At 34.7% G+C, this 24643-nt stretch overlaps 1 protein-coding gene across 1 annotated transcript in view; it reads left to right on the top strand.

The window, feature by feature from the left end:
• Window positions 1-7087: 7087 nt before the first annotated feature.
• LOC145668787 (uncharacterized) overlaps window positions 7088-24643 on the top strand; it is a 95467-nt gene continuing 77911 nt past the window's right edge. Inside the window, exon 1 of the mRNA XM_081736951.1 lies at window positions 7088-7111. The gene's annotated coding sequence lies outside the window, so the exon portion shown is untranslated. The remainder of the gene's footprint in view (window positions 7112-24643) is intronic.

Raw genomic sequence — 24643 nt, 5'->3', positions numbered from 1 at the left:
AACCTGGCACAAAATATATGAAATTGGTGACACGGATGGTAAATTTAACTGTTTTCTAGATACATTTCTCTTTCACTTCAATATTGCGTTTCCCAGAAAGAACTACAGTAAGGTTAGGACGGAGAAACCATGGGTCACTACGGAATTAGGACTTCTAAACTCAAACTACTTGAGTTATCAAAAAAACTAAAAACGTGTAAAGACATAACACCTCAATTTATTGAATATGTAAAATACTATAGAAAAACGTACAAAAGAGTCATAAAAACGGCAAAGCTTTTATACAGTACAAATTACATCTTAGCAGCGAGAAATAAAAGTAAAGCTATATGGAAGTTAATTAATGGTAAGATGAATAAGGTAAAAACAACAGGAATTGATGCAATAAAAATAAACTCTCAAGTAGTATGTAACCCAGATAAGATTGCAAATCATTTTAATAAATATTTCTTAACTTTAGAAACATTTAACCCAATCAAAATAGCTCATCAAGAAAATAACTGGAAGCTACAGAGCGGAATACCTAAGTCGATTTTTCTGAAACCAGCTACACCAGAGGAAATCTTACAAATAATAAAAAGCTTAAAAAGTTCCAGTTCTCCAGGTTGGGATGAAGTGCCATCCATGGTTGTAAAGGAAAGTTCTCTTCTTATTGCACATCAACTCTGTCATATAATAAATCATTCATTTTTGACAGGAATTTTTCCTACGCGGCTTAAGTTAGCGAGAGTTACACCTGTGTATAAAAAGGGAAGTAAATTGGAGTTAAACAATTATCGTCCTATTTCAGTTTTGTCGTGCTTTTCAAAAATATTTGAGTTAGCAAAGAGAGCGCGACTAAACAACTTTTTCCTTTTAAATAATATAATATCCACTAGTCAACACGGGTTTCAAAGCCAGAAGTCAACCAACACTGCAATCTTTAATTTCATCTCTGATGTAGCAATGGATATAAATAAAGGAAAGGGTATAATTGGTATTTTTGTTGATTTATCTAAGGCGTTCGATTCTATAGACCATGGTATTTTGCTAGAAAAATTGTATTCTTATGGCATCAGAGGGGTGGCAAACAATTGGATAAAGTCGTATTTATCAGAACGTAGTCAAACTGTTGGTATCTGTAAAGAGGTAAATGGCAGAAGGCAAATGTTTAAATCATCTATAATGAAAATAACAAAAGGAGTACCACAGGGATCAATATTGGGTCCTCTTTTGTTTGTTGTATATATTAATGATTTGGCTAACAGTCTAGGTTGTGTAAAGTCAACATTGTATGCTGATGACATAAATGTTCTTGTCAGTGGAGACTCAGTAAATGAATCAGAAAGGCTCACTACAAAGACGCTAACAAAAATTATTAGTTGGTTAAACATAAATAAATTAACTATGAATTTAGGAAAAACTAACATTGTCAAATTTCGATTCCCGGGCCAAAGAAATGAACTTGTACCAATAACTGTAGACACTGTAGAATTATGTCAAACAACATCTATTAAATTTCTAGGAATATTTGTTAATGAAGATTTAACATGGAATACTCATGTTGAATACATTAATACTAAACTCAGTTCACTGTGCTTTGCATTCCGTAGGTTGCAAGGTAGTTTGTGCAAGGAAGCTGTCATGTCCTTATATTATAGCAAGGTTTTTTCAATAATAAACTACGGTGTTATATTTTGGGGGAATTCGAGAATAAGTGCTAGTACATTCCGAATACAGAAAAAAAATTAGAATTATGTTTAGTATGCCTGAACGATCCTCATGTAAAAATGTTTTTAAAAAATATAAATTATTGACATTACCTAGTTTATATATATATCGCACAATTATGTATGTAATCGAACACAAGGATCTATTTACATTAACTAATACGATTATTAACTAATCATACAATACTAGGCAGAATTGTAATACGTATATTATTCAGCAGAACTATGCAAATTTTAGCAAAACTGTATATATGAATTGTGTAAAATTATATAACAAATTACCAACAAAGTATAAAGACATTAACGAAAAACGGATATTCAAAAATACTCTGTTACAATTATTGTTAGAAAAAAGCTATTACTCTGTGGAAACATATCTTACTGATAACATATAGAGATTGTAAACCATATCTGACAACTGTAATGCTTAATTGAGGATTATCCTCATATTGTAAGCTATGAACAGGCAAATAAATATGAATATGAATATGAATATGAATATGAATATGACTCAAAAGCCTATCGCCAAGTGGTTGACATAGTCCATCACACAGATGCATTTATTTATTTATTTTTTGTAGCTCCACCCAGCGTTTTCTAATTCTGTTACTGCGAGGTCATTTTCTTTCAAAATATGTAAACAAACACTTTGCATTTATTTATACGACACACTTACTTGGACTTGCTTTCTTTGTTTTTCTTGCTCTTAAAATGAAAGATTATTTAGAATAATTCCAAGCTGTGAGTCTGGCAACGACTGCACTAGCTTAGTTGAGTTAAAGCACAGAGAAGATTTGATGTGTGTAGTATTGAGTTCTATCCTCGCATTCTTGCGCTCTGCGTAAGTTAAGTTATCGTGTCTCAACTCGGTGTTTTTCTTTAGAAAACTGAATTAGTAATTATGAGGATCTAGCATAATTTTACCGAATCTAGCATAATTTCGATCAGGTTTTGGAATAATTCCGAGCTGTGGGTCTGGCAACGCTGAGAGAGTACGTGGTTGGGGTTACGGAAAACAGATTTCTTCCTATATGTGTAATACTCAACTATGCTTGAGAAAAAACATTTTCTGCCTGAATGTATAAAGTATGTTGCGCCTAATGTTCTTTGCAAAGTATAAATCTACTGCTCATCAAACAGTGGTGCCCTTAGCATGATTTATATAGCAATTAGGAAATAATGTGTTCGGGATGGTTCCACAGATGGGGGCTGTTTTTATGTTAGGTTAGTGTAGGCGTTGTAATTCTGGCTAACATATGCGTAATAAAGCCAATATTTCTTCTTTATGCTAGCATGTTCAGTACAATAAGCGCAAAGGGTAGGGTATTAAGTGCTATTGCGTAGATGTACTAGCGACTAAATTTCATCCTATTTGTTAAGGGCAATTAATCCGAAGTTGGTCGTCCACCTGCAACGTTCAAGAAGCGTAATAATATCTACGAGTATTTAAAAACCATCAATTTTAGGATCGCTTAAAAGGGTATAATACAGTAGGGTGGGAGTAGTAAGGGGGTATGTTTAGTACAAGGGGTCCAGAAGCACAAAATTTACAGAAGAAATGAGTGATGCAAGTACTTAGACGTAACATAACGTAACCAAATCTAATCTAACCTAACATAAACTAACGTAAGCTAACCTGAACTAACCTAAACTAACGTAATATTAGTAGAAATAAGCGAAGTTCTATCATTTTTTAGAAAATTATGCGGGACTCCTACACTAACATAGCATAAACTAAACTAAACTAACGTACCCTAAACTAGCCTAACCTAACTTAAACTAACCAACCCTACCCTAAACTAACCGAATGTGAACAGAAATTACCAAAATTGTAACATTTTTTAGAGAAAAGAGCTGGACCCCTTCTGCTAAACATAGGCCGTAGTAAGGTAGGGTTAGGGCAGGGTAGTGTCTGGTTAGCTTAGTGTTACGGAAGTTGACACATTTTCTTAAAATTAGTGGAATATAATTTCACGTCTCTGCGTGAGAATATCAAGTGGAGCGTCTCTCTGCACTTACAACCTGTTCAGAATAAAAATGCTCGTTATTTCCCTACAACCTAATCTAGCAGGCGACAAAATTCCCTCCATTTGCTAAATAGTTCCATTTTTATAACCGCTTAAAAAGAAAAGTAAACACAACTTCAGCACCCCTTTAATGTCATCAAGCACAGAGACGAGCAAATTATGCATTGCTTCACGGTAAATTTTGAAACTTTTGCTAGAAACGGACGACCAACTTCGGAACTTAACCCATTGATAAATGTTTAATAATGGCAGGGGGCGCTAATGAAGACGAAAAACAACGTGCCCTGCGGTCTTTAACCCGCCTTCACTGGCTAATACTATCTGAATTAATGTTATTAATGTAAACGAATGTGAATAGAATATCTCAAAAAAGTTTGTTAAAAACCTGGCCCTCCGAAGCTAAGCAATAGCCAACCCATTAACTACAACTTTTTGTATTTTGTTTTCTTTTTTTGTGATATTGTATTCCGATTCAGTCGTTTTATGGTTCATACGTTAAATTGAATTACCAACATGTAATTCAGACTATTGCCGAGCGAGCGTCAGCCAGTGAAGGGGGTTTAGAGCCCCGTAGGGCCCGTTGTTGTCTATCTTTACCAACAGTTCACTTTTCTCACATAAATCACTTCCACTTACCTTTACGTTTTGTACAAATCCCCTACTGCCTTTAAAAAATTGTGTACGATATTTTCTCGCCGCTAACAACTAAATTTTTCTGTAAACCATCCTGCTTTTCACTAATTTTGGCTCCTCATACCTTTTCATAAGACCATGTTACTTGTGTCTAGAATGAACAGTTCCAGAATTTTCAAAGCAAGTGGTTGCTATCAGGTTGCGGTTGTCTTCTAATCTTTATGACATGTTTTCGAAAATGAATATAAACAACGATTAATAATAGGGCTGCAAAAACTTGAAGGTAGAATGCCTCCCCCCCCCAAAAAAAAAATACTTTCTAGAGACTTTCTATTTCAACTGTATTCTTGCTGGCGCTGCTGTTGATTTGTGATTTTCCGTACCTCCCTCGAAAGAGGAGGAACAAGTAGCTGCGGAGGAGATCTTTCAGTTATTGGAACCAGAAGGGTTGCTACCAGTGGCAGTTTCTCTTAATGTTTGCGTGTACAAACCTCCTTCCAATATTTTATATTTATATTTGTGCTAAATCACTTTTCATTCTATTGTCAACATAATCTTTTCTTAAACAAGTGCGTTTGAAACGGGGCTGGCTAGTTGCTTTCTTCTTGAGAGTTTGCCAAACTCCCCAGCTTTAACAGCTTCTGGGCCATTCCGGGGGTTGCGCAGTAAGAGTGGTTATCACGCCATGCACTGCCTCATAACGATCCATATGCTTGCACATCTTTTGCAAACAAATCTACCAAACATAACGCTTTGGAACTGGAACTTCACCATCATCCCTCCCCCTGCAGTATTAGTTGACACGGTTCTTGCCTGAAGGGGAATAGTCTGTTCCTTTGTGACAATATTGCGTACCGTAACCAAGTCACTACAGAGGAAAAAAAAAAAAAAAATAAACCTTGCGCCTTGCCTAAATGCGAGATTGCCAAGTGATCATAACTATTGGTTTTGTCAACCAAGTAAGGTCAAGGTAGCTATGGAGACAGTAAAGGTGACCCCGTGAAGAGTGAAGACAAATTGAGGGTGTCGATATTTAAATCACTTGTATCTGAATGAGTAGAAATTTGGCAGCATAGATACAATGTTTTGCTTTTCATGTGTGCATGGGTGAATGAGAAAATTGAAAAACAGTTTTTTAGAGAAAGGGCGTTAATTGGGGAAGGGGTGAGATTTTAAAGCGGGTAGCGGACTTTGTAGTGTTGTATGTTTGTGTGTGTGTGTGCCGGTCTTTGTTGTTCATTGGAATATTGTTGCTGTAATTGCATAATTACGTGTCTGTCCCTGATATACGTTAACTAGCAATGCAGTAGCAATGAATTCTGTAACGTCTCTGTTGAATTACCCGTTTTCGAAAAGAACTTCAGAAGCAAACATACTTGTGAAAGACATCAGAAAACGAATTCCGACTTTCAATATAACACAAGTAATTAGAAGTCAGAAATGAACATTTACAACGAAGTTTAATCTCAACTTCTACGAACAGCATAAGTGGTGATGTGAATGTGAAATTAAAAATGCTTTGTTTTGTTTTCCCTGTTTGTTGTTCGATGCGGAGAAAGATGCATGGAGTAAAAAAAAATGCTGATATCCAGCTCTGCCCGACAAAAAAAAAAAAAAAAAAAAAAAAAAAGCCAGGTCATATAAGACACGTTCTGATCTCACTGTGTTGGGAAACGTGAATATTGTTGCTCAACTAAATGCTGGTTATAGGCGGTCCATTGAGAATCACAAAAAGTGAAAATGAAATCTTTAATTTTTATGTCCCATGGTTATGCCCGTTAGGCTAAGGGAGACGGTGATGATGAGAGATGAATGAAATGGTGGAATGAAGAAAGTGGGAGGAAACGGGAGAACCCCGAGAAAAGCCACGAGCACGGTGTTTGTCCACCACAAAGTCCACACGGCGCGAGCTGGGATCAAACCAGGGATCCCAGCACCGGAGGTGAACGCTCTACCATTGAGCCACCGCTCCCCCAATCAAAAATTGACGCAAAACAGGTGCGTACTCAATATAATCATTTGCATTTGGTTTCGTGGCACCTTCGAATTGGCTTTAAGAGGACATGATGAAAAACAGACTCTTCTTCAAATCGAGGCGTTTTTCGTAGGTTAGTTAATTTCAGCGCAGAACTTGACAGCGCTCTCAAGAGTCATTTAGAAAGCGCAATAATTTTCAAGAGTACGTCAAAAATCATACAAAATGAGCTTCTCCATTGCATGCTTGAAGCATGCCATGAAGAAATCTCTATTATTATTTATACTATCAGTGGCGTATTTAGGGGGGCTTCCGGGCTTAAGTCCCGCTCCCGAGATGTTACTTACTATACTAAAGTATATGAAGTATCTTGCAGAATTTTCACATTTTCAGACAAAGCCTCCCGAAAGAAAATCGTAAATACGCCACTGCTATTATTATTATTATTATTATTATTATTAAACTATTATTATTTATAATAATAATAATGAAAAAGGAGAGGTCATCTATTGTGCACCACCTAAAATTCAAAGCACGAGCCGCCACTGGTTGCCACAATGGATTTCACGACTTTGCTGTACTGTGTCTTGTTAGTCACTGTAAGTAGACTACGATCTTCAGTCGTCACAACTGAGGTCATTCACTTTTTGTCCTAAGCAAAGAGAGGGTTTCATTCGCCAGAGCCTGGATAGGTTGTGGCCGAAATATAGTCCGCGTAGTTTTCGAGGTCATGTGAAATAGACAGGCTTTAACAGTGTGCGCGTACGGTAAGTATACTGAAATGGAAAACATTTTCGAAAGCGTAATGTAGAAAATAGTTTGAGCGTATTACGTTTGGCAGTGTCGTGGTTCATAGGATCTTGCATTTCATTAAACTGAAGCTTTAATTCCAACATCATAAAATTATATTAAATCCGTTTTGTTTTTTAATGAATTTCGTAAAACATTCAATGTTATTTGCGCAAACCCAAATTCAGTAGAAATTTATAATATGATAACTGATATACCATAAGAGCTATGTTTATCCTTAAAATGCACACCAATCTGTACTAGGATGTCATTACAAGCAAAATTTGATCTCACTCAAGCCACGCTGAAGTTCGTAGGTTCGCCCAGAAGTGCATCCTAGGAAGCAGGTGCGTTAGCGATGGTGGGTTCAGCATACATTATCTTAGGCACTGTACTACAGTCACTACTCAGAAGATACTATGTTATTCTTCCCATGTTCTTTATGCGCAAGACTGGAAAAAGTCATCTATAAACTCACTTCTAGAATTACTGTCATATACGGGTAATTTTTTTCTTCTAATTTTTTGAGATTGAAATTGAAATAGGATTTATTGAAGCGGGCGAGGTTCAGCATATTGCTTCTGTATCATCTAACCCTTGTGAAGGAAGTACATTCAGTTATACAAAAAATATAAAATCAGTTCAGTACAAAAGATACTGTCATGTAAAACAAAAAATACAGATATGCCTTAAGATGATAAAAGAAGTGGTAGTTTTAAGAATATGTATATATATATATATACAAATACCACAAGTGAAGAAAGAAAGAAAAAGCATACAAACATGAAAAGGAACACAAACCGATCAATAACATAGATACAAAATAAGTTATGCTTGCAATTGACAATGCAGTGGAGGGGGATGAGATATTTCTACAATGCATGCACACCATAAAAAATAAAAAGGTGTAGCAAGTCAACTCTGATCTCATTTTCGTGGTTGAAGTGAAAGAATACAAATCTTTAGCACCTGAACTTAAATTTTGTTGCCTAAGTAAATACATTTTCAACATTTTCTTGAAGAAATTAAATGTTATAGCTTCATTTACGACATTTGGTAGAGCATTCCATGACCTTGGTGCTACTACTGTAAATGCTGCAGTGGTTTACTTGAGTCTATGGTGTAGAATATCAAATGTGTTTGTTGTTACTTGTAAGGAAATTTTCAACGTTACCATTTTCATTTTATTCGCAATTAACACCTGAAGTAGGGAAGTGTGAAATTTAAGACTTTCATTTGATTTGGTTTAGGAGTTTTAATGTCCCTCTGAAGTATATATATAGGTGCACGATTTTCGTAGCCATGCAGGCAAGAAACTATTCAGAAATCAAGATGGAATTGACGTAGAAGGGCTGCGTAGTCACCAAATTATAGCTTGTGCTATAAGTTGTAAGTTAATATATATCACGTTGTTACTGAACGAATATTTCATTTTAAAAATGTCATTTGAGTTCACCGTAGGTCGTATTTTTCTACATTTATAAAAACTACTATGCACTAGATAAGAATTATTACATGTAAATGTTAGAGTTAAGTACGAATATACTAGTGCAATAGCAGGAAAACGAATTTTCCTTTTTCCATGGCAACGTTGTCAATTTACTGTACGGTAATCCTTTTTTTTTTTTTTTCAAGGTTACTGTACCGATATGTTATTTCGAAAGTAGTATCGCTAGTGGGATATATAGGTTCCATAAGTCTATGCAACCGGCAAATTTCCTAATGAGTGGAAAACAACGAGAGTTTCACCTATCTCGAAATCGAATAATAGTAAGAGAGACGTTAAAAACTATAGACCCATCTAAATCTTAAGCACCTTTGCTAAGATTTGTGAAACAGTCTTATACCAGCGGATAATGGCACGTGCGGCCATCTATATCAGAATCGCAATATGGCTTTCTTACGGGCAGGTCAACGGTCACAAATCTTGGTTTAATACCTACCCTTATAAGTAAAACAGTAGACTTGGGGGGGGGGGGGACAAGTAGATGTAATATACATAGAAAGCGTTCGACAGCGTAAATCATAATAGATTGCTCAGCAAGCTTAAACAATTTAGCTTCAGCAGCGAACTTGTTGATCTATTTAAATCTTACTTGGAAAATAGAAAACAATTCGTTGTGTACAAAGGTTGTAAGTCTCAGGAGTATGTACAACTATCAGGTTTGCAACAGGGGTCAAATTTAAGGCCATTGTTGTTTCAAGTGTTTATCAATGATTTACCACGAAGTATACAAAACTCACACGCTGATATTTGCAGATGATGTTAAAATATACATGGTAATAGAAACTTTAAATGACTGTAAAATGCTTCAAAATGACTTGAAAGAACTGATGGAATGTTCCAAAGGGAACATAATAATCGTAAACACTAACAAATGCAATGTAATGTCCTTTACAAAATGTAGTATTACCGCTCTCCGAAAGCTATATGAGCTCTACATTCGTACAAAACTCTAATACGCAGCCACTATATGGAACCCTCACACAAAAACAAATATAAATAATATAGAAAAAGTTCAAAATAAATATTTAAGGTACTTGACATATAGGGAGACACAGGTAAATCCGAAGACATATAATAATTAATCTTTTTAAATTTAAACTTTAATACATTATGTCTAGAACAGCGACGAATAATGCAAGATATGTTGTTTGTATATAAGTTATTAAATAATAAAATCGACTGCGCCAATTTACTGTAACAATTTAAAATACGCAGGCCTACAAATGTAACTCGTCTTCAAATTTCAATTTCTTTCACTGCGACAGATTACACACGAATTCAAACTAGAGGTCACCAGTATGGAGCTTGAGTACAACCTACAATAGGTTAACAAAATACACAATAGATTAATAGTAACAGCGTAAGTCAATTCAAGGAAGTTCTTTGTAATGTAATAAGAAATAATCGTAGATGAAAGAACATCAATGATAACTATAAGTGTATCCTAATATGAATGCATGAATGTATTATAGTGGCTTAATACATGTAACGGACACTGTAATTGGGTTATGTAGCCTGTTGTGTCTAGAAATAAATAAATAAGGTTAAGGGTCTGAAGGACAGACACTTTTATTTTATGCACGCAGTTACTTTTACCGGAGTATCAAAGACCACTTCGACCATGTATGCTGTCTTGTCCGAAGTTACATGAAAGCAGCAAAGGTACGGTTGCGACACATTTCATATCGTTTTTCTTCCGGTAGTTAAACCCTTTTACTTCTACCTGTTTGTGAACTGTTACTATCTGATATAACTATTTAACAGATTATATATATATATATATTTGACGGATTAACTGCCGTAGATAGCGTCCCCGAAATGCAAAATGTAGGAAGAAATGAACGGAATCAGACAAAATTTCAGCGTAAGGAAAAAAGGAAATGATCATCAGTGTACGTTGAGTAATGGAGAAAACGAAAATGAAAATTCGGATTATATGATTTCGAGGGATGATGCGATATGAGGGGAAAAGGTAGTAGAATATAATATCACACTGTTTTAGGCCTACTATGTTATTAACTAAGGTAGTATGTGTATGCCGCTGTAGGGAAATACAGTACATAAATTTAGAGTGGAAGGTAGTGAGAGATTTGTGGTAATGTTTAGCGGAAGGGGTCTAGCAATTGTTTCTAAAAATGTTACAATTTTTGTTCACATTAGGTTAGTTTGGGTTAGATTAGGTGAGTTTGGGTTGGTTAATGTTAGGTTAGCTTAATTTTTGTCAGATTATATTAGTGTAGGAGTCCAGCATAATTTTCCAAAAAAATGATAGGATTTCGCTTATTTCTGCTTATATTACGTTAGTTCAGGTTAGGTTACGTTACGTTATGTTAGGTCTAAGTACTTGCATAATCTATTTCTGTAAATTTTGTGTGCTTTACGTGCTTCTGGACCCCTGCTAAACGTAACCCATAATTTGTATCAGACATAAATGGAGTGAAATGGGGCAAAATGTTGGGTGATATCTCATGTTATGAGGGCATGAGTGTTGAAAGTACAAGGAAGAAGTTTTGTATTTCATTTATTATTAGGATTAAAGGAGAGAAAATATCGAGATGTTACACATTAAATGTATAAAGAGGTAGAAGAGGGAAATAGATAGTGTGCGTTGTACCATATAATACTCAATAACAAAGACATGAGTGAAAGGCAGTATGCAAACTGATAACGCAAATACGCGAAGCGTATACCCATCATGTCTGACGCACCTGCTCCATACGGATGCTCCCTCTCGCTGCAGCTTTTGCTCCGGAGTTGTGCTCTTTGACTCGGTTAGATAGAATACACACTTCTTAGTGACCACCTAGCACAAGTTGTTTTGAAGTTAATACACTGTAGATCTTATGCAGACATCCCTACATCCTGAATTTATATTCAACCCTCGTGAAGTTAGTCTGCATCTATTAATGGAGATTCTTTAGAAAAAAAAAAAACAATTTCTAAGCATGTTCAACTTCCCGATACATGTGATGCTGAAAGAATTTTTCGTGAAAGCAAGTATTGGGCCATTGCATGGTTCACACATAGGAAAGGAGTATTTTCATAAGCATTTTATAACTTGTAATGTCCTACAAACATTTCTTTGATAAAGTACTGAATCCCCAAACACGCCTGGAAAAGTTTATTAACGGAATATTTAGTAATTTTTAAGTAGTGCATAGTTGCCAACAATTAAGAGTTCGAGGGCACTAATTTTGCGCATTAATAGTATGTGGATGGTCGGAAAGAGCAAAGGAAGAATGAAAATAATAAATATAACAGTGATATATGACTCTAATGTATGAAAGTTGCTAGTATAATATTTTAAAGCACGCACATATAATCCCTTGACGTTTTCCATTGTCTAGTCATAGGCTTAACGACAATGAAAATATTGTATTCTGTTCTAATACGAAAGGCTTGAAATGAAACAGGGATAATTGTAGGTAAAGTATAATAAAGTAAGTATAGAGAAGTAGTAATACAACGTTGAAAACAGATTCATATAGATATTATCCGTCGCCAGTATCTGCGGCGGTTTAGCCTTTTTGACTAATCGTTTATATATATGAAATACATAAAAATCATTAAATTCTGTTAACCCATTCAAAATTTTGTAAATGCTTCTAACAGTACATTATCATAATAAAGTTATACTACTAAATTATACACGAAAAGAAAATCATTAGAGTCTAAACTTTTAAATAATTAAGTTCTGATGTAGTCAATAGTTTAGATTTATAACAGGTGATTATATTAAAAAAAAAAAATTGATGCTTATAATGAATCCCAAAGACAGTCTGCACATGTGCTAGATGCCAACTCTGTGTGTTGTTGGCTATTATAACCAGCAGCTCGATTATGTTTGTATGTTATATTCACAAATGTAGTTTTCGCGGTGTATCTACGTGTATGATAGAAAATAACTCTCGTGACTGTTCACATCTTCAGCTCTGAACACTCTTAAGTACTCAGAATAAGGAACAGCTATACAAGATTCTATAGCGGTTATAACGGTTTGAGGCTTGTATCTCTGCATTTATAAAGATAAAATGCATTGTACAGAAATAAATAGCAATGGAAATCACTGTCTAATAAATTGCTCTTCCATATGCATTCATCTATTTGAATCGTAAATTTACCAATTTTGTGATGTTCTATTTTAAATCTGCACTATCAATACATCTTTGCTAGCACTAGTAAATTGTTCTATTCTCTTGAGTATATTAGGTAGTATGTTCGTTCGAACGAGGACTTCCATAAAAAGTGAACTCGACCCGTGACTAGTAGGTACGCAACTGATGGCGACAAGCTGTATCAAAAATTCAGTTTTGTAACGAGTGTATAACTAAGAAGTGCTGAAAGTATTAGACAAAAATCATTCGCTTTTGCATTTTGTCTTCCTGTCCTTGATCAAAACCGGTACATTTCTCAACATTTCCAGTTTTCTTCTGACTCTTTATAACACTACCTCACATATTTCTAAAATGTATAGAAAAATGTGATCCTGTAAGCAACTTCTAAGAAATGATACTGAAATATGCATGTTAGGATGAGAGTTTCTCAAGATTTTCAAAATGTAGTTTTCAGAAGGATAAAATTATCGTAATTTCAAATGGTGTAGAAAAAAAAATAGTCTAGTGATATAAGGAAATTAACATACAAGCCGCAATTTATTGCTTGATCCTCTGTTCTAGGTTAATTTTAGCTTTTCATTATATATATATATATATATATATATATATATATATATATATATATATATATATATATATATATATATATATATAAGGGCGGAGCGAAAAATCACTTTTTTATACACCGAAAACGCAATAGTGCGGAAAAGTTGTCAATTGATGTTGATAAAATGCTGTAAAAATTTCGTCGCTGAAATCAAATATCTTCGGGTGGCGAATCGCCAAAAAAGATTTAGTGTATTTATAGGGTATGCAAACCCGCCGTACACATAACTTTTTTGTGTTTCTATGGTAAATGAACAAATTATTACCTATATTTCTTAACTTAAGTAATTTATAAAATTGAAGAAATAATTTTTAGATGATCTAGGCAGATTTATAACCATAAAATAGCCCATTTTAGCAAAACAAAATATTGTAAATCATATACTCTACTTGTGATTTCATATAAGGTTCTCGCATTGAATTAATATGCCGATAAATGTGTTTATTGTTCATTATAATTTTTCCTTGAACACTCTTTTTCCTTTAAAAAAAATGCTCGTACTGCTTTATAGAGTTTATCTTCCTACCGTGCATAAGAATTCAATTTGGACTAGTCCAATTGGTAGTAGCAGTATTAAAAAGAAACAACGTTAGTATTCGATAACTTTGTTCGAGTGTGGAAGACAATCTTTTCAAGATATTTTGCGGTGTTAACATTGCGTTTCAGTGTTTACTTCGTTGTACGTAGTCGATAAGTATGTAAACAGTTTGTTTGTGTACTGTAAATTAAACTTTATGTAATTGTGAGATTCGTATTTTGCATCAATATTGAAACTCTAACCATGCCAAAGATAAGAACAAGATTAAGAACGACTTACCGCGTGTTTGAACATTCAGCTGAGCTTTCAGGTGTACAGTTACACACAAAATCAGATGTATTAAAGCATTATTTTCTATTGGTAGAGCGTGACAAGTGTGAGAAAGGGTATGATCGATCCGTAAAGATGGTGGCGAGAGACGTTGCTCAGTGTTTGAAATCTGTTTAGGACAAGGCTTCCATCCCTACTGTGTCGTTAGAACGTATAGTTCAGCTTCTACTTCGCTTGCACGGAAAGTATACAAGAAGTTTGGTAAATCTGAGAAGAAAACGAAAGCTTCTGCTAATTTCCAAAAAAAAAAAAAAAAAAAAAAAAATATTTAAACAAGATTACACGAAGTTCTTTGATATATGTTCCTGTAAATGTCATGAACTTTCCATGTGCTCATGTGAATTGAGAAAGTAAGTACCTAGGAAGGAGTGGGTATTTCTGCAAGATCATAGAACAACACGAGTAGGCAGAATAGAGGGAGTTGACTACGAGGAGTCTTGAAAACTAATCGTACGTACTAAAAGGAAATTAGGAGAGACCACCTTCCAATAGTATTCTCACATATCACAAACGAGTACTTCCAATGAACTCCAGACATCATCTTCTGATGGTGATGAGTCAAATGTTGATGATCACTTTGCGAAATAATAGGATATTAGAGAAAAAGAAGCAAGGAGTAACGAGATGTTCTTAGACCGATTTGGAATATCTGATCGTGCAACTGCTTTAATAGCAACAGCTGCGATGCAAGTTTTGGAATGATTGATCCAAAGAATGCTGACCAGGTGATAGACCGCTCAAAAATCCGGTGAGAAAGGGAAAAGATACGATAAAAGGAAGTGCTAATGACCAAAGGAAAAGTCCTTAGAGGCTTATACTTCGATGGTCTTAAAGATCAAACTCTATGCAGGAAAGGGACTGGAGGTCGCTGGTTTTTAGTAAAAAGATACCCTACTTGTAAAGATGGAGCTGAACACTTGTGGCTAATGAGAACTTCAAGACACATACCACAAGAGGAGCGGCAATTGGTTCAGGAAGTAATCCAAAAATAACTGTTATTTCCCTAATCCGGAGAATATATTGCTTTCTTTGGTTGACAATGAAAGACTTCAAGTCAGAAAAGAGGCATGGAGAAAGATAGTCAGCGCAAGGGGAAAGGCTACGAATGAGAAGAGTACAGATAATGATAGTAGCAACAGTAGGAAGAAGAAACGAGGAAGACCTAAAGTAGACAATGAGTCATATGTAAATAAGAAAAATGCTACCAACGCGGACTTTCAATGCAAACGATTACACTGATCTTATTAACTGGGAATCAGTTGAAGTGACGCATCCTCCAGCGCTGTCTTGTTTTCCAATAGAGAAATCTACAGTAATAACAACGAACATTCATTCATAAAAAGAGCTTTGAAATATTTCTGTCACATCCAGAATACAGAACGCTGCGTGAAACTTGTAACAGAAGCATCTGCATCAGTTTGTGGCAGAGATAGTTCTATCAGACTTAAACTAAAATACCAATCTGTAAACCCAAAAGTAGAAGCAAAGGCAAACTATGCTCTCCAAAGAACCAAGATCCAATTTCGAACACACGTGTATGGATGGTGGGGTGGGCATGGGAGGGACCCGACCTGCATCCACGTTCTCGTCGTCGGTCCTGGATTGTTTCACTGAAACAAGCAGAGGGATACAGAAAAAATATGTATTTTGTATTTAGTAGATTGTTATCTTGATCAAATTGGCTATTGTGTGATTCCAAATCTGCCTAAATCATGCACAAAATATTTCTTAAGTTTCATATATTACTTAAGTTAAGAAATATAGGTAATACTTTTGTTCATTTACCGTAGAAACACAAAAGAGTTATATGTACGGCGGGTTTGCATACCCTATAAATACACTAAATCTTTTTTGGCGATTCGCCACCCGAAGATATTCGATTTCAGCGACGAAATTTTTACAATATTTTATCAACATCAATTGACAACTTTTCCGCACTATTGCGTTTTCGATATATAAAAAAGTGATTTTTCGCTCCGCCCTAATATATATATATATATATATATATATATATATATATATATATATATATATATATATATATATGGTGCTTTCCATTTCAACTCAGGCAAAAAAATATAAAATTGTACCATCACCATCTCAGATATTGTTGAAACTTTTTTTATAGCAACTAGACATGCTTTTAAGAGACCCATATTTTTTTGTTTTGCCGAAAAAAATTTTCCCGCCAAGTAATGGGCCATCAAAGACGGGGAGTACAATTTATGAATTGTAGAAGACATGGAAAATGGTCAATTTCGGAGCCTCACCATTCGGCTATGGAGACAGGTAGAGTTATAATTCTTGTTGTGGTATGTACATAGGGATATAAATAAACTATATTTTATTATAGTTTGGTTTGCGCATGCGTATCTTTTTGTACATAAATTAACAAATGAACGTCAATTTATCTGAAAAGTCGAAGTTTGCGAATTTTTTTCGAGCACTTCCGGTTCGAATTTAAAAATTCTGTTTTCACGGTTGGTAAGACCTAGTTACCCGCTTTCCGAAAAAAATTTTGTATCGCTTCTGTGATCAACCGTTTTGTCGCAAAAAATTCGAGAAATTGTAAAATTTTCAAAAATCGCCATTTTTGGGCGCCATTTTCTCGAAAACACCATTTTTTAAAATTCTGAAATTTTGTCAGATGGTTCAACTTTACCTGAATAATAAACACACCAAATATCATTCTCGACCAATGCTTCATGGATTAACTGCAGCCTTTTAAAGTTAGCGAAGTTTCGTTAATTTTGATGTCACAGTTAGCAACACTGGGAACAATGAAAGTGCAATGATTTGATGATGTTTGTGGTTCACATTCATTAAATGAAGAATAAATGGTTTTCTTGGCTGTTTTTTTTATTATTTTGATTAAAAAGGCTCTCTGAAATAGTAAAATGAGCCTCCCTCTACTCCTCCGTTTTCTTAAACTGAAGTAATCTGAGGTGGAAATTACGATTACGAAACACACAAATTTCAAGTTCACTTACTTAAAATGGTCTTCGGAAACAAAATTTCACTGATTTTTTTTTTTTTTTTTTTTTTTACATGGACCAATTATTTGCTTGGTTGTTGTCTTCTTTGCTAATAGCATGTAACCGTGCAGATGCTCCAATAGATGTTGCTTCACTCATAACTCATCCAGGAGTGGATCTAGGGGGACGATTGCCGCCCCCCCCAGAAGAAGAAACTTTCTTATATATATATATATATATATATATATATATATATATATATATATATATAAAACCCATCCCAGAGTTTGGAGCTCTTAAAAGTAGCTCTAAGTAGCAGTATTACAATCCCCCCCCCAGAAGTCCGTCCTGGATCCGCCCCTGCATAGCACATTGTCGATAGTCACAAAACACTTATTTTCACTTCTCTTATGCTCTTCTGGAAACCTGTACCCTGCTGAAGGTTCATGTGGAAGCATAAACAGCACTTAAACTTCACGTAATTCATGATTTATTCATAATATTTCTGCTACGCACCACTGGTTATCATACATATATGTATATAACAAAAGTTCCCTTTTGCAGATTTCTTAAATCTACACTTTGAATTGCAAAAGTTCGATTTTGGGGGAAGTATGAAGTTAGTTCATGGTGACCCGTTACTGCCATAAAAACTTCGCAATTTTCCGAAAGCCAAAGATAACTTCGTTGAATACCAGTTACCGGTCGCACACTTTCCCTTTTTTCTTCCGGAAGTCGTCGAATTCAGTTCCAGGTAACAAAACGAGAGTAATACCCGGAGTTTGTACTTGTACTATACTCACGAATTCTCCTGCGGTTTTAGTGGGGACGCGGTGGCTCAGTGGTAGAGCGTTCACTTCCGGTGCCTGGGGTCCCTGGTTCAATCCCAGCTCGTGCCGTTCTGCATTCCACCATTTCATTCATTTCTCATAATCACCGTCTCCTTTCGCCTAACCGGCATAACCGTGGAACGTAAAACTTAAAGATTTCATTTCATTTTTTTCTTCTGCGGTTTTAATACTGTGTATCTGTTTTAGCCTAAGGCTATGGCGCGTTGCCACATTCTTTGCCCCCCCCCTCTTCCCCACTACCGTCGCAGAGACCCTTGCATGGCCGGTTTCACTGCAAAAACACTGCTTTATCGGACCGTCTGCATCTCGAACATCTGAAAGCGATTTTTAAAGTGGGATGCAGCACCATCAGAAATCACTGACACGGTTTGGGAAATTGTAGACACCTATTTCCACGTATTCAAACCTTTTTCTATAAAATATATTTTCGCTTTTCTTCGAGTATGTTTAGAATCTTGTCTATGACTATGAGTACATGAGCCGAATCGTGTGTTTTATCGTCGTTTATTACAACAAAACTGTCAATTGTTTCATATTTCGGTGATAACTCTGAATTTCACTTTGCAGAATAACAGTCCAGTTTTCAACGAAGTCCACATGAAGTAAAATAGAATTTGTATCTTGAAATTTTATATGGTGGTTTTCGGTAGCAATTGATTCTCTTTGGATTTTCTTGAGGTAGTCATGAATTACAATTCTTACAGTTAAACCGGCAATGTACGATACAAAAACAGAAAGTGGCACAGTTTTTTTTTTTTTTTTAACGAGATCATTATTCTCCCATATGGCATACGTAACCACTTTCATTTTCATTAGGATCAATAATTAAAGACACCACACTTATTTCTTCCACTCCAGGACATTCACCACATTCTTGAAGAAGACAGCTGTCATTTTCTACGGATCATACTACTAAAGGAAATAGGTCACTCATGACAGCTTCAATACAGGTTGCACCTTTGATTTGTAGCAACGCAGTAGCAGCTAACTTAAAATTTGCACAATACACACACACACACACACACACACTTCCCTCTCAGGTTGCGAACTGACACACTTTAGTCGAATACTATAAAATTCCGAGTGACCCATTTTTATGCTGGGATTGTTCTGTTTAAAAATTCAGTAAATTTCTTTGGAACGCGTAAGAAAACGTTTCGATTTCTTTTAACTTTTTGTCATTTTTCGATCACTGTAATGACATCGCACTTAATTGAGACTTTGTCTGGAGCATTCCAAATCATACTGAGGTAATAGTTTAGGCCTTTTATAGATCAACAGAATTCATTGGATGGCCATTTCAAGTAAACTTAAAATTTGTGTGTTTCGTAATCGTAATTTCCACCTCAGATTACTTCAGTTTAAGAAAACGGAGGAGTAGAGGGAGGCTCATTTTACTATTTCAGAGAGCCTTTTTAATCAAAATAATAAAAAAACAGCCAACAAAACCTTTTATTCTTCATTTAATGAATGCGAACCACAAACATCATCAAATCATTGCACTTTCATTGTTCCCAGTGTTGCTAACTGTGACATCAAAATTAACGAAACTTCGCTAACTTTAAAAGGCTGCAGTTAATCCATGAAGCATTGGTCGAGAATGGTATTTGGTGTGTTTATTATTCAGGTAAAGTTGAACCATCTGACAAAATTTCAGAATTTTAAAAAATGGTGTTTTTGAGAAAATGGCGCCCAAAAATGGCGATTTTTGAAAATTTTACAATTTCTCGAATTTTTTGCGACAAAACGGTTGACCACAGAAGCGATACAAATTTTTTTTCGGAAAGCGGGTAACTAGGTCTTACCAACCATGAAAACAGAATTTTTAAATTCGAACCGGAAGTGCTCGAAAAAAATTCGCAAACTTCGACTTTTCAGATAAATTGACGTTCATTTGTTAATTTATGTACAAAAAGATACGCATGCGCAAACCAAACTATAATAAAATATAGTTTATTTATACCCCTATGTACATACCACAACAAGAATTATAACTCTACCTGTCTCCATAGCCGAATGGTGAGGCTCCGAAATTGACCATTTTCCATGTCTTCTACAATTCATAAATTGTACTCCCCGTCTTTGATGGCCCATTACTTGGCGGGAAAATTTTTTTCGACAAAACAAAAAAATATGGGTCTCTTAAAAACATGTCTAGTTGCTATAAAAAAAGTTTCAACAATATCTGAGATGGTGATGGTACATGCTCTGCCTGAATTGAAATGGAAGGCACCATATATATATATATATATATATATATATAATATAGGGTGGACCATATATCTTGATATGCCGTCGTAAGTTTTAAGGTAGTAGATAAGAAACGCTGAAATTTTGTACCATGCTAATATCGACAGAGGAACACTTAGATACTCTGCAATAAAAATATTACCAGCTTATCACAAAATTTTATTTTCATGATACTACGTGAAGCTATCACGTATTACATGTCAAGAGAAAACTTACAAGACGTCACTTATTATTATGAATTGCTGCAAACTACGAACGCTACATTATCAGAAATATATAAAACCAAGAAAATTTTGAAGGGTTCTAGAAAAGTAATAGCGTAAGTGAGACGGTCGTCGAAATACACATCCAAAGTACTTTGGTGTCGAATTGTACGGTCATCATGTGACAACATATTTTAAGTAGCGAACTTCAAAGAATTGAAAATTTAATTTTTTTCAAATAACTTTATTTCGAAAAAGTGTTTACATAAGTACCACATTCAATTTTCTGATGATGATTTCCAACAGACATGAATATTATTCTGTTTAGAGCAATATAATATGTCAAACCATTCTAGACCTACAAAAATATAGAGATATTTAATATATCGCTTAACATGGCGTAATAGCGGGTATTTTTGATTTACTTTACAGCAGTCTATGTATTTTCGTAGTTGTAATTAGAAGTTCTAGGAATTACGTAATTTTAAGCAATGTGTGTAGAGTTTACTATGATTATCTCCAAAACGGTTTAACGTATTCAGTAGTTCTAAACATCATTATTATCTTCATATTTACTAAAAGCTATATATTCAATTGGATGAGGTACTCATCAAGTAGTTTTCCGAAATAAAGGCTTTTAAGTAATCTTGAGTTTCCATCCATTTGTATCTTTGTTCTTATTCATTCGAAATCCGTGATATGTCTATATTATTAGACACTAAAATACTTTGTGCATTGTGTTATCTGTCTCACTTGCGTTATTACTGCTGTAGAGATCAAAATGTGAAGGTGATACTGTAACGTCTTTCGTTTGTAATACTAACACTGTAAGTCACACGGGTTGGCTACTAGAGCAGTGGGTTGAACTGCGTGTCCTAAAAGTTCTCAATGACTGTTGGTACAAAAAATAGCTCTATACATAGTAATTTTAATTGTTCTTATTTAATTTGTTCTTATTTAATAATACGAGACACTTCATTGATTTGTGCTTCGAAACGAGACATTTAGGTGTTCCGTTTGAGAGTCAGAAAAAAACGAGACATTTGGATATAATAGGCTCTTAGATGTAATTCTCGCTCAAAATAACATTATTGTTGATCGTGCTGCTAATGGGAAGAAGTTTGAAGTTCGATATTTTTGTTATTATCTTAAACTGTGAGGACGTAGCTGAATCACCATGCAGAATAGAGAACCCAGAGAGTGATCAAAACCGAGGAGTGAAAAGATAGAGGCAAGACCAGGAGGCATGAAGTCAACTCTTTTTGGAGCTGTACTCCATCCTCGCGTGAGGGCATGAGACGTGTATGTCCAGTCTGTATATACTTTTTTTTTCATGATCATTTTTACGAAAGCTATCATCGGTTGTTGTTTACGAAAGTTGCCGTGTTACATGTTTTTCATCGGTAAAATGTATTTTTTTCATTGGAATTCAGCCTTAAATTGACACACTAACTCTATGCAGAGGGATGATTGGAAAGCCATATTGCAGCGAAATCAAATCATTTTTGTGAAAGTAATCGAAAAAAAATATTTTATCAATAATGAAGCTTAAATTTAAAAATTCAGGAAATTTACTCCTTTTCACCAAATTGTCCTTGACCGGTTTCAACTGCTACTATTGGAGACGATTGGGATACCCCGAAGAAAGTATACGCTACTTTTGATAGAATATCAAGTAAGCTTTACTTACCAAAAAATAGTTTTTCATATGAAAATTTGCAATATTGGGAAGCTTTTATTCTCTATACTTTTTTATTTATGATAGATGCCTGCAACATTAAATAATAAGGTTTCGAATGGTTTAAGGAACGCATATACCAAATTTCATTGCAATCGAATAAAATATAGTAGAATTACAATGTAACACAGACAGACAGGTAAAAACACAAATAATTGTTGAGCCAGATATTAGAAGCTTGTTACCTTCGTTCCAACTAATTGCATTATTAATTTCAGTTGTAAGCTTATTTCTACACTTTATTAATCGATGGAATATCTAAAACACCAAGTTATTTGATCTAGAATTAATCGTCTTGCCTTAGATTATTATCTTAGTAAAAAAAAAGAAGAAAAAAAAGAAAAGAAAACATCTAATAGAAAGAAACCAAATCCAGATCTGTAATGTATTTTGTACCTATTGCTTCAATCAAAAGAAATAGATGTGTTTCGTGAAGGTTCAAATATGGAACAGAAGACTTGTGGCTAAGAACGATACTCACTATACAACATATTCACGTACTGCACTATCGCAATAAAATTTAAACATGCAGGTGAGTTTTATATTTCTGTGTGTGGAGCGTATATAACAGTTTCTCTGTTTACCTTACTTCTGACACAATTGTGTTGTGTTTCATAAAGTGCATTTGTAAACGTAATATATATTATCAAGATTCACAGCTTTAAATGTTTTAATAAAGTAAATCAATTGCGTAGGTAGACTGATTTTTCCTATACTTTCATTACTACAAGGAGCAAAATATACCATTATGAAGAAAAAATATTGTGACAGGTAATACCTTTCTTCAGCGAAGTTTCAGTCATCTCACTTTTATTAATGGGGAGAAGGAGTTCCAATGTATGCCGAAAGTACAGTATATCACGAGCTCTCATGTGCTTGAGATTTGACGTGGTGTATAAGCTCTTTATTAAGAAGAAGCGGATACGTATCCTAAAGTTTTCGGTAATTTCGCTTTTAAGGGGAAGAATGGCAGTGTTCAGTTGTTTGTCAATATATCAAAAATTACATCAAGGTTGGTTGTCTCATAATCATGGGAAACGAGTGTTACATATGAAATGATTTTTTAATTGAGTTAGCACTTCGTTGACGGCGGGTTTGGTTCATGGATAGTCTGAGGCTTCAAAATAAAAAAAAAAAAAAAAAAATCAAGAGAACCCTTTAAGTTAGGGAAATGGAACTCAGAGTATAAGATCGTTATATAAAAATAAACGCATACTGATCCCAACTTTTGTGAAAATTTCGTATTTACGGGAGGGAAGGAGTTTTGAAAGAACTTTTTCTGCATATTCAAATCGACAGAAAAATAATTACATCATTTGAAATTAGTTTCTGTGTACAGCATGTTTTCGAGACTTCTTTCTTCTTCTTCTTCTTTTTTTTTTTAAAAACTGGTCGTAGGGAGAAGGAAAGGTTCAAAATGTATGTGGAGAAAATTAAAACATAAAGGAAATGAATACAAATACACAATGATCCTAATCATAAAGTTATGAGAGTAAACGTGCTATAACGAGAAGAAAGAAGCTTCATTAATATTAAAAATTTTTTTCACAAATATTTTTGACAGTCACCAAGAATGTTCCGACTAGGAAGTTCTTCCTAGTACAATCAAAAAGGTATTGTGAACTATGTACCACAGATATGAAGATTGATAGCATATATACACAATTCCTAACCAACTGTTACAACTCTTTATAATGTATTCTCTTGACGAGAAAGGAATATATGAAGACTAGCTAAAATATTTGTTTCTTGCAAGAGAAAAATCGATTTTTGTAATATATTTGGAAGTATAATTGAACTCTTTTTTTTTCTCCCTTGAGATACGGACTTGAGTTGAAATTATAAAAATACCCAATTCGGCCCAAGTCCGACTATCTATTTTCCACAATCAATCTGTAACAGATCAAACGCTCTCCCGGATAGTGTAGAGACAACGACCATATCATGAGATGATCTCAATATAAGTATCGAAATAGCACTTGCATGCACGGCGAATGCGAAGCATTAGAAATGTGTTTGTTGCTGCATAAGTGTTGCTTAATAAATGGATTTTCCACAAGGAAACTAAAATAGTAGTGAATATACATTTCAAATATTTACTATATTCTTTAAGGTTTTGGGAGAGATGCCGGTTGTTATCCACTTCCAATGCTACAACCGTGAAATTTTTGAAATCTTTAGAAGTTATTATTGCAGAGTGTACATTTCACATGGTTTCCCCTAAAAGTTCAGAATTAATGTTTTAACCGTTATGGATTTTTTTGGACGATTATAAATTGGAAGTTAACTCCTGTTAGCTTAAATTGGGAGTTTGGCGGTGATAGTCGAAGCGACATCCCCTAGTATGGTGTTAATAAAATAAATGGGATTAAGTGCAAATTTCACACTTTATACTG

The sequence above is a fragment of the Thermobia domestica genome, chromosome 13, assembly GCF_964235325.1.
Source record: "Thermobia domestica chromosome 13, izTheDome1.hap1.1, whole genome shotgun sequence".
Taxonomy (NCBI): domain Eukaryota; kingdom Metazoa; phylum Arthropoda; class Insecta; order Zygentoma; family Lepismatidae; genus Thermobia; species Thermobia domestica.
Note: the sequence above shows the minus strand (reverse complement) of the source record. Positions and strands in the feature narration are given on the sequence as shown.